This window comes from Thermobia domestica, chromosome 14 (assembly GCF_964235325.1).
Source record: "Thermobia domestica chromosome 14, izTheDome1.hap1.1, whole genome shotgun sequence".
NCBI classification, from domain to species: Eukaryota; Metazoa; Arthropoda; class Insecta; order Zygentoma; family Lepismatidae; genus Thermobia; species Thermobia domestica.
In genome coordinates, this window is record NC_137467.1 from 182,312,535 (window position 1) to 182,324,794 (window position 12,260).

A 12,260-nucleotide genomic window follows, 5' to 3' on the forward strand; every position below is an offset into this window, starting at 1 on the left:
TTACTATTGCAGGTATGGAAACACGGTAAGATATGTAAGGACTCTTTTAAATTCCAGCAACACTTTTGTTTTTGTACTAGTGTACCGCTCAATAAAGAAAATGCGTTACCATACATCATGTAGGGCTACACGAATGAAAGAATGTGTGGTTTGAAATTAGCTACACCGAGAAGAATTGAAAGGAGACACAGTGAAGGATAAACATGCAAATGCAACATCCACGCCAGAGGCGTAGCAACCACGGTGTTGGGGGTGGGAGCAGATACGAAGGACGCGAAATTGGGTCTTGCACTATATTTTTCATTGTGTCTTTCCGTTCCCTTTGGTCCAAATAATTTCAAACCACACTTTCTTTCATTCGTTGTTGTCCAACAGTGGCAGCGTTGTACTTTTCGTTACTATTGGGCGGTATACTAATATAAAAACAAAACTTGCTGCATTTTAAAAATTTCCTTCTGTATCTTACCTTGTTTTCGTATCTGCAGTAGTAACCGAATTGGCCTATGGGCTTTGGGTTCTATCATGTACAGAATATATTCTGTAAATATTTTGTCATGTACAGAAAATATTTCCTAAATATTTTGTCATGCACAGAAACTATTCTTTAAATATTTACATGTCCGAAGTCCGAGCCCTACTTCTGGTCTCAATTAATCTCCAGTTCGGGCGCGCGTCCAAAAATTTTGGATAGGAGGTGACCTGAGATTCGGGAAGGAATCCAATATCACAAAAACAATGCATCTACGGAATCGGAGTTATCACCGAGAAGACAACACGTAATTTTTAAGTAGGCTTTCTAGGACACATCAATCATTTATCTGCATATCTTCGCAATGGCCTTTTATTAACATCGAATATAGTGGGTATATTCTCGGTGGATGGAAAATAACAAGTGGGAATATTCTCGGCTTTTTCCCTGACATATAAAATCCCGGAAAAAAATGTATGTCCATTTCTTTACTTTATTTTTCAAATTATAAGAAAAATATAACTAATTACTTTTTTTCACTTATTATCATTTAGTTGTAGGTTTTAAATAACTTGGAGATAAGAAAAATTGAAATTCGTTAACTGTACTTTATATAACTAATTAAAATTATCATTTTTTAATTTCCATTCTTATTTGCACTAGAAAGTACCAAAGTACCAATTTATACATGATGGCGGTCTGCGTCTGATTCGAGTTTCACTCTGTGAGAAAGAATCAGATATTGAATAAAGAAATCTATGTAGTCGTAAATACATGTACTTTTAGAAGGTAATGTTAACATGTCAAAATTAGAGTTGCTTCCCAGGATGTTTCATTAGTACCGATAGCTGGAAGTTACCAACCTAGTTTGTATATACCATTTAAAAATTTATTATGATTATAATATTGGTAATAGTTTCAAGTTTCGAATATCTACTTAAATACCGTATAAATTTAAACTGTTTAGCGGTGCAAAGGTGTGGGGACTTTCTATACCAAATCTTTTTCCTACATATTTACTCGCATAAAACAAATTGTAAGTAAACATACTTTTATGCATAGTCTCTAAATAGCATATAATAATAATAATATCACTTAATACCATTCAGATTATACATTTCGAAGAAACTTCTGGAGACAACAGTAATAAGTAGGCCTATAGTGAAATAAAATCGAATTTCATTTTGAAATCATAATATAGTAATAGAACATAGTTTTCTTTGTGTTTCTACATAAGTTCAAGGAATATTTCCATTTTGGAAAATTTTCCCGGAAAATATTTTCGTGGAAATTTAACTATCACTATATAGGGCGTTGTCTAAAAGTCCTGTCACATTGGGTAACTCTATTATTAACAGAGTTACAACAAAAAGAGAGGAAACTATCTCCCAGTAAGATGTTTTCTGTATAAAGTGAAGGAATTTATTTTTGAAATTCGATGAGCCGTTTGGGCAGTGACGTTTCCATTTACCCGGACCCACAACGCAAATAAATGAAGGTATTTCCTTTTACGTTAACTTGACGATGGTCAGTCCCCATGTTAAACAGTAACAGCGTTGCCAACCAGATCTGAAGATATCATACATAGCACTTAAAATTATCGTTTTTGTCGTAAAATTATCGTCTCTTTCGATCCAGTCTCAATATCAAGCTTTATTATCATTAACAAGAAACTAACATGAACCATTACGGCTATAACTACATTTAACAATCTGCATAGGAAACAAGATCGAAGCTTAATTCTTTACCACCAGAAAAAAATGATTCTTCTTCAACACTTTACGGGCCTTAAGCAGAGTCGTTCTGACATGTGATTGGTGTTATACTAAATAGTTTGACCAACATTTCTTTCCTGTAGTTGTAAGAGCTTTAGTATGACGCTGATTATACGTCAAAACGACTCTGCATAAGGCATTTTATGTTTACAGTTGAATCATATCTAAATTAAGTAGCTAGTAATTACCCCTTCTTGATTAGTTTCCTGTGTGGGTGGTAGTGGTCCCCGATTTCATTACAGGTGGGATCAGGTATCTGCTTCTTACAGGACTTGTTAAATTATCGTATATTTTCCTATTATCGTACTGCAGCTATCGTACAGGGTTCAAAATTATCGTATGATTAGATAATTATCGTACATGTTGGCAACTCTGAACAGTAACTTCACCTCATTTCTTATTTCTTTTGAAGGCAAGGGCTTAAATTACCCATTTATGCCTCTCTAAAAATTGAAAATAAAAGAAAAATGCAGCAAAGTAACTATTTTTTTTTTTTTTTTTTTTTACTGTTTACCCGTCAAAGGGGTACACCCTTTCTTGGGAAAGAGAGGAGGGCTAAATTTACGGAAGAAAGGAAAGCTATGTATGGTCTATGGGTAGTTTGGGATCAAACGGGTAGTATTTATTAATCTTTATTAAGCATCAATGTGGCTAGTAATTTCTACATAGGAGATTTATCTGCATTTCAGGATTTTTTTTTTTTTGTAATCTTTATTAAGCATCAATTGGTCTGCATCAATTCCAAGTTGTAGACAGATCTGCATTCCAGGATCATCGCTGGCTGAAAGAAATATTGACATATACATACATACATATAAAAAGAAGCAAAAATGACGAAGATGATACAGATGAAATAAATGAAACGATAACAAACAAAAAAAAAAAAAAATTAAATTATAGTAGTTAAGTGTAGGCAATGGGCATGTATCGGGTTTATATGAAATGAAGTGCAGTAGACGAGACAACACTTAGAAGCTGTTAAAGTAACAAATGAAGGTTATCTTCTGTCTCGGGGCAACTCGAGACCAATGAGTGACAAGTGGAGGCCCTGGTTAGTAAAGAAGGATATCACAAGTGCAAAGATGGATAAACGTAGTGAGAATAATGGTGTGGATGATATATGTCATATTGTAGTTTGTGAGGGTCATTGGCAGGGAGAGTCTGAGAGTACAAGGTCAGAAGATGTTGAAGAGGGGTATATATATATTTTGGAGGAACGTCATGAGCCATGTCAAGATGGATAGTATCAAAAAATACAGGATTATCGGAGTTCATGCGCTTGGTGATGTAGTTAGAGCGTAGAGACTCTATATGGTGTAGAATAGGAGGAAATGTTATACGGTGGTAGAGTGGAGCCGTAGGGAAAGGCAGGCGAATACGAAATGCAAGGCGAATAGCGTGCCGTTCGATAATCTGGAGGCGTTCATAGAAGGAGGCTGGTGCTGATATCCACGCAGTGTGTCCATGAGTTAGAAGAGGGCGTAAGAATACTTTGTATGTGGTAAGAATGGTATGAGAGTGCAATCCCCAAGATGTGCCAACTAATTTTCGAATAAGGTTGAGTCTGCGTGTACTTTGTAATTGAAGTTTCCGCTCGTGTAGTTTCCATTGAAGTTTGCGGTCATAGACTACTCCTAGATAAGTAACATGCTTCGAGGAAGGTATGGGAGTACCATCAATGGTAAGGTCGAGACGATTTGGGTTTCGTCTGATACGTGAGCGTCTTTGTGGAGACTGAAAGACTATTGCTTGCGTTTTGTCAGAATTGACAGTTAGTTTCCAATGAGTGCACCAGTCAAGAAATGAATTTATAGCAGGCTGTAAAGTGCGATTGATATGCTGTACAGTAGTGCCCAAGCATAGAAACGCCGTGTCATCAGCAAACTGAAACACTTTTACGTTTGGTGGCAAAGGAGGCATATCTGCTATGTACAGAAGGAATAACAGAGGTGATAAAACGGAACCCTGAGGTACACCAGAGTGTAGAAAGATTGGATATGATAGAGCGCTATTGATAGTAATGTAGGCAAGCCTAGAGGTAAGAAATGAGAGGATGAGCCGTATATAGCACATTGGAAGGCGGAAACGGTAAAGTTTATACAGAAGCCCCATATGCCATACCTTATCGAAGGCTTTTTCTAAGTCAAAGAGTAAGAGACATGAGGGCCTAGATGAATTGTAATGATTGCTAATAGTAGTGGTAAGCCGAAGAAGTTGATCTGAGAGGCTGATGGCAGGTCTGAAGCCGGCTTGGTGAACTGGCAAGAGGTTATAGGTAGTGAGATGGGTATGAAGGCGGTTCACAAGAATTTTTTCGAAGATCTTACTAAAGCACGAAGTAAGTTGAATAGGACGATAGGACGAGAGAGCCTGAGGGGGTTTATTGGGCTTTGAAAACAAGAGTATTTTAGACACTTTCCATTGAGGAGGGTAAAAGCCGGTACGAAGAATGAAATTATAAACGGAAGCAAGGAAAATATTGAAGGAAGGAGGTATAGCTTTGATGAGGCGATATGTGACTTTGTCAAAACCAGGTGCTGTATTTCGTTTAGAGTGGAGTACATAGTCAATGTCGGAAGAAATGATTGGCTGAGTGAGAGGTTGTGCAGGATCAATGGTATGATTGCAATGAGGGCGTAGTTGCGGTCGGGTAGGATCTGTTAGGCGTTCGATATGTCGGTAAAGCTGAGTGGCAAAATGATGATGAGGAGGCGTAAATATATCCTGAAAATAGTTAGCGAATGCGTATGCCTTCTCGACATCTGTTTGAAGGGCATGACCTTGTTCGACAATGTTGTAAGTAGTGCGAGCCTTAGTGCCAGTAAGTTGATGGAATTTCTGCCAATAAACGGAAGGTTTAGATGTTTCTGCAAGTCTATTGCACGTATGGGCCCAGCGTCGACGTTTATAGGCTGCTAGATAGTTTCGGACCATTCTGTTCCACCGACGATGCTGACGCAGAGCTTCAGGATTTTGAGTGTGTAAGTAGTCTCGAAACGCCTGTCGAGATGCAGTAATAATGGAATGATATTGAGGTGGCACTGGAGGTTTATGAGGGGATATGCTTTTTAGGGGGATATTGGCCTCTGCTGCGTGTGTAATGATATTTGAAAGAGTATCGACGACGTTGAGAAGGTCATCGTCCGAGTTGGGAGGAGAAACTCCTCTCAGGGCGTGCTCGATATCAAATTGGTACGATTGCCAATTAGCTCTCTCATAATCATAATAGTGAATGGGCTCTCGAGAAAATTTTGGTGGTGCCGCACAAGGAACATCGAGAAGAATCGGTGCATGGTCACTACCAAAAGGAGGCAGAATTCGTATGTTGGTTACAGTAAGACTAGAAGATGCTATGACGATATCTGGTGATGTCTGACTAATTGGGCGTGTTGCAGAAGGAAGATCTAAGATTTCTGCCGCAGTGGAGTGATTAATAAAATCTACGAAGCGTTGTTTTTCGCCCAGCGATCGACTATGGAGATTGATGTCAGCCATGATCAGGTAGTGACGAAAGTTGTTGTCTATATACTGAAAAAAGTTGTGTGGTATCCCTTGGCCTGGTCGTACATAAATAGTGCAGAATGTGATAGCTCTATTGCGTAAGTAAATTGTCACAACATTATGTTCAGGTAGCTGCATGTGAGGAGGAAGCACATGTGTGCGGATGGGCAGATGGTTATAAGTGCCAATGGCAGTGCCGCCATGTGCTCGAGCTATATGCCGTGGACAGTCAAACCGAGTGAACTGATATCCGGAGAGTTTGACTTGATGAAGTGGAGTAAGAAAAGTTTCATTTAAAGCAAAAGCATGAACTTTTTCCTCACGGAGGAGCTGTTCAAGCATAAGCTTGTGGGTGTTGAGTGAGCGGATGTTTAAGAAGAAAAAGGTATATGCCAAAATGTAATAGATCGAAGCCATATTAGACAGAGGTTTCAAGTGATGAGATATGGAAGTGGACTGTGTTCCCGGAATATGTGGCATGGAGCTGAAGATTGAAAAGAAGTTTTGCAGCAGCTGTAACTTGTGATAAAATGTGAGTGCGCAAGAAGAGATGAATATTTTGAAGAACAACTGTTGTGAAGCGCAGAAGATCTTCCACCGTGAGAGGTGTACGCAAAGAATTGTTCGGAGGAGTTGAGGAATCTATTGTACGAATGGGAACTGTAAGTTCTGGTTTTTCAGGTTGTGGTGCTGGTCTGGCGCGGCACTTGTAACTATAGGTAGGATGATCACCAGAACAGGTAAGGCAGTGTGGAACTTGGTTGTGATTGCTGCAAGATGATGTGGAATGTGGTCCGGAACAATAGCCACACTTTGGGGTATTTGGACACTGAGATGTTGGGTGCTGGTTGTAAGTTTGACAGCGCTCACGCCTGATGGGCAGAGGAGGAGGTGAGCGAGACGGTTCTACCCTGTAGCGGCGACGATAGATGTAAGCACCATGCTGTAACATATCGTCTATTGTGTCCTTAGAATCTGTTAGAAGGCGAATCATGTACGTTGGTCCGGTATTGTTTTTGATACGGAGGCACTTCTTAAAAGAGTATTCCTCAAGACGTAACTCAGCTTCTATTTCTTCCTCGGTGTATTCTGGCGGAACACCTCGAATTACAACTGAGAGCATTGGTGCTCGGCGTGGTGGAGGTTGCGTCTTTTTGGTACTACTAGACAGCGATTGGAGCTTTGCATTTGGGCCGAATATCTCATAGGAAGCTTTATTGCGCAAAGTAGTGCCAAAATGGGGATCAAAAGATTTTATGATTACCCCGTTTTTGGTCCGGACGATTTCCTGGATATTCGCCCTTGGAAGATATTTGACTATTTGAAGATAGATATGCTTTTCTGTTTTGAATCGAGTGTCAAATCCAGTAAGTAGAAAGTTATACAATTGAGAACGGCCGGTGGAGTGTCTAGTATCTGTACCAGAAGCAGTATCAGACGCGGTGTTGGAAGGATCGGGATTAGAAGGATGGACAACGTCCATAGCACCAGTATCCATCAATAGTGCTTCAGCCCATGTAGATGGAAGAGGAGAGCGAGAGCGGTTACTGTCATTGTCTGAAGGATGACGTGCGCTTTGCGTGCGAGGACGTTTAGGTGAATTTGAAGGTGTAGAAGCTGCAGAGTCTCCTCGCGGAGGTTTGGGACCACTCCCCTTAGCTGGTTGCGAGTGCCCTCGGGGCATAGCAACCCTCACGCACTTGTGTACAGCCGACTAGGTAAAGGTAATAGGTAGAAAGCACCCCGTTTGGATAGGTGCTTAGGTGGCCAAACACAGCAATACAGAAAGCTAGCAGCGTAGGCGTTGTCCTAGCTCAGGCCCGTCTACGTTGCGTCGATTCTTTCTCGCTGTGAAGGCAGGAAACCCGAATAAATCGGAGGAGTCAGGTATTTACAAAAGACAGCTGTATGACGTGTGGTACGTCACAGCTGATATGAAGATGTGATGATGCAAAGTAACTATTTTTTTTTTTTTTTTTTTAATGCTAGCCAAAGCTAGCTACCTTTTACAGGGTTACGCCCTGTTTGAGGGAAGTGCTGTGAGGAGACTGAGGTTTAAAGGTCGGGAGGTGGTCTAAGTGCTTTATTACATCTTTATTCGTTGAAATGCTGGACTTAAGGAACTTTGCGTTCCTTAACATTTGGCTTGGAGAAATAACGTTCACAGTTTACATATATTGATACAGTGATGAATACATTCTAGGAATGAAAGACAGACATACATTCTTTAGTTGTTAGGAATTACAAAATTACAAATTATTTATTACAAACATTATGATTGTTAGTTTATAATAATAATAATAATAATAATAATAATAATGAAATGGAAAGTGAAAAGTGAGAATGTCAGTACTGAGAAAGTGATGGAAAAAGCATACATAATAAGAGAGAAATATAACATGGATGAAAAGAGGCTTATTGTGAAATTAGGAAATATGGAAACAATGTAGTGTAAGATACGATTCTTTAGTTAGGTGATGATGGAGATGAAGGATGGAGTGAGGTGCAATGCACAAAACAACACAACGGTGAGATGTTAACAGACGCATGAGGTTATCTTCTTGCCTAGGGGGACTCTAGGCTATGATGTAAGACGGTGGGAACCCAAGTTAGTATACAAAGGAAATCACTGTGCGTGAAATGATGGGAAAATGAGGGGAAGATGAGTATGAATGGTGTAATCATCTAGAAGCATAAGCATGGGATCATCGGGAGGAAGTGTGTAGTGATATAACGTGAAAAGAAGGGATAAGGGAGTGTGTACATGGCGTGAAGGCGTAGGATGTAGTGCTAAATAATGCATTGTGTCAAACAGAAGAGGATGGTGAGCTTGAAAACGGCTACGGATGTAAGAGAGTCGGAGGGTTTCGAGGTGATATTGCAACGTTGGAAAAGAAATACGGCTATAAAGGTCACGTGTTGGGCTAGGCAATTGTATACGAAAGGCTATACGGAAAGCGTGGCGTTCAAGGACAAGAAGCTTATGGTAGAATTTGTCGGAAGCGGCTATCCAAGCTGCAAACCCATAGGTTAAAGTAGGGCGAAGAAAGACCTTGTAAGTGTTTAGAATAGTGTGCGGTGATAGACCCCAAGTTGTACCGGCGAGACGTTTAAGTAAATTAAGTCTATTATAAGCTTTTGTCGTAATTGCTTTAAGATGTTGCATCCATGTAAGATGAGTATCAAAAGTGATGCCTAAGTAAGTTACTGTCCTGGTAGCTTGCAACGGAACCTGATCCACATGGAGAGAAAGACAACGTCTATTTCTGCGTACTTTAGATGTTTTCCGCTTCGGGAGAAAGATGATGGCCTGTGTCTTGGTAGCATTTATTGTAAGTTTCCAGTGTCTACACCAGCGGCAGAAGTCGTCTATAGCGATTTGCAAGATACGGTTGATATGTTGAATAGATGTGCCAAGAGCAAGAAAAGCAGTGTCGTCTGCGTACTGAAAGGCATGGACGTGATCTGGGAGGCGTGGCATGTCAGCTACAAATAGAATGTATAGGAGAGGGGAAAGAGCGGAACCTTGTGGAACTCCTGATAATAAGAAAATCGGATGAGACAGACTATTGCGAATGGCAACATATGTAAGGCGGCCGGAGAGAAAGTTAAAAATGAGACGTATGTATTCGGTAGGTAGCTGAAGTCTAATGAGTTTGTGAATTAGTCCGAGATGCCACACTTTGTCAAAAGCTTTTTCCAAATCAAATAGAACCAAACATGATGGATTCACTGAATTGTAATGCGTGCTGATTAGGCTGGTGAGGCGTAAAACTTGATCATTTATAGAAAACATAGGGCGGAATCCTGCTTGGGTGAGAGGTAGGATGTTTCTGCGAGTGAGGTAGCTATGGAGGCGTTTTACGAGAATACGTTCAAGTATCTTGCTGAATGTTGCTGTTAGTTGAATCGGTCTGTAGGAAGAGAGTTCGTGAGGTGGTTTATGCGGTTTTGGAAACATAAGAGTTTTTGAGGTTTTCCAAGACATAGGAAATTATCCAGTACGCAGGATGAAGGTGAAAATATTTGCAAGAAGAAGTAGCAAGGAAAAAGGACACTCTCGGATTTGGCGATATGTGATGTTATCTAACCCTGGTGCTGTATTTCGTTTATATCGTATGGTGTCGCTGAGCTCTGTTACTGTTATGGGTGCGGTGATGGGTTGATTTTGGTTGAGTACATGTAGATGACTAGGCTGTAAAAAGGGTGTAGATGGGTTTATTCGATCAGCTATGTGTGGCCTGCCCTCAGAGGGTGGGGGTGTGAAGATTGTCTGGAGGTGATCGGCAAAAGCATTTGCTGTATCTGTATCTGTGGTAGGAGCAGAGTTCCCAATCAGTATGGGGTATGAAGTGTTGCTGGACTTGCCGCATAAAGCGTTGAATCTTTTCCAGTATTTGGTTGGATGACTGGTGGTCGCTAGGTTGTTGCAGGTTTTGACCCAGCATCGTAATTTGTATGCTTTAATGTAATTGTGCACTGTGCGCTGTAATTGTTTATGATGATGCAATGATTCGGGGTTTCTGGTGCAAAGGTAATCTCTGAAAAGTTGACGTGAACGGGTTATCATATTCAGATATTGTGGTGGTAGGCGTGGCTGATATGGAGTGCATTTACTAGTTGGAATATAAAGTTGACTGGCTTCCTGGATGGAAGTGGTAATAGAATCAATAGTAGAATAGAGTTCCTCTTCGGTAGTGGGTGATGTGAGATGAGATGTATGTTGCGTCAAGTAACTGTGATAATGGGTCCAGTTTGCTTTATCGAAGCGATAACAAGTACGGGAAGGCATCTGCGATCGAGGTGATGCAGTAGGGTGTAGTTGAAGCGTAAACTGGACAGGAGCGTGATCGCTACCAATTGTATCAAGAACATTAAGGACGCTATGGGTGGAGAGATTTGCAGAGGTGATGACAATGTCGGGCGTTGTGTTGGAGATGGGTCGAGTAGGCTTTGGGAGAGGATGTATAATTCCAGTTGTACTTGTGGTTATAAAAGCTTCAAACGTGACACGATCCAGATGTGAGCGACTATGGAGATTGAAATCGGCCATTATGATATAGTGACGGTATGTGTTTGAGATATACTGAACAAACTGAGTCGGGAGAGGGTGACCAGGACGTACGTAAATGGTTGCAAACGTGATGTTGAGAGATTTGAAATATATAGTGGTGATGAGATGTTCAGGTAACTGATTAATGGCACAATGATGCTGACGATATGGGAGATGCGGAGAGAAACCAATTGCCACGCCCCCATTTGCGCGTTGTGCTGGGATCTGATTGTCTGCCCTGAGTATAGTGTAGCCTGGTATGCGACATGGAGTTGCTTTTGTCAAGAATGTTTCATTTAGCAGGAAAACTGTGATACGTTCCTCCCGAAGGAGAGTCTCAAACAGAATTTTGTTTGTGGTGAATGATCTGATATTCAAATACAGAAAGTTCAAAGCCATGATGTAAGAGTGATTAACTGATGGGAGTGGTTGGAGATGCATGAAAATGTACTGTATTACCAGAATACGTAGCTGTGAAATTGATATGGAATGTGGTTTTGGCTGCCAGAGTAATTTGCTGTAAAATGTGTGGTCGTATGAAGGGGTGAATATTCTGGAGTGCCAGAGTGAAAAAGGTTAGCAATTGATTTAATGTGACAGGGGTGTCAGTGGATGGCGGAGTGGAAGGGGCGACGGATGCCGTACGTAGTGGAACAACAAGTTCGGGATGGGCTGGTGTTGGTTCCGGCTTGGCTTTACACTTGTAACTATAAGTGGGATGGTTGTCAGGACACGTCGAGCACTTCGCTGGTTGGTTTAAATTGGTGCAGAGCCGTGTTGAGTGGGGTCCGGCACAGTATCCGCACTTGTAGTTGTTTTTACATTCAGATGTGGTATGAGTATTGTATTCTTGACAGCGCTCGCAGCGTATGGGCAATGGTGCTAGTGAACGCGATGGTTCAACTCGGTGTTTGCGATTATAAATATATGCCCCATGAGCGAGGAGATCGTCAATCGTGTCTTGATGCGGAGTAAGAATACGGACCATGTAGGTGGGCCCACGGTCGTTACGGATCCTAAGTACTTTAGTTATAGAGTATCCATCGAGTTTTAATTCCTCATGGATTTCCTCATCTGTGTATGATGGATCTACCCCGCGGATAACCACAGAGAGAAGTGAAGGCCGCCGTGGTGGAGGTGGTTGTTTGCGAAATGAATCTGACAGTCGAGTGATTTCGGCATTTGCCCCGAAAGTATCTATTGGGACCTTGTTGCGAATTGTGGTATAAAGATCAGGGTCTGCTGTTTTGAGAATGTACCCATTTCGGGTATGAACTATTTCTTTGAGAGCAGCACGTGGTAGATATTTACGAAGTTGGAGTGAGACAAACTTCTCATTGGAAAACTTGCTGTCATAATTACGGAGTAATATAGAAAAAGTTGGAACACGTGAAGTTGGCGATTCGGAAGCTCCTATTTCCATATTGTCTGTACCAGAGTCTTCGTGATGATGTTTTTTCTT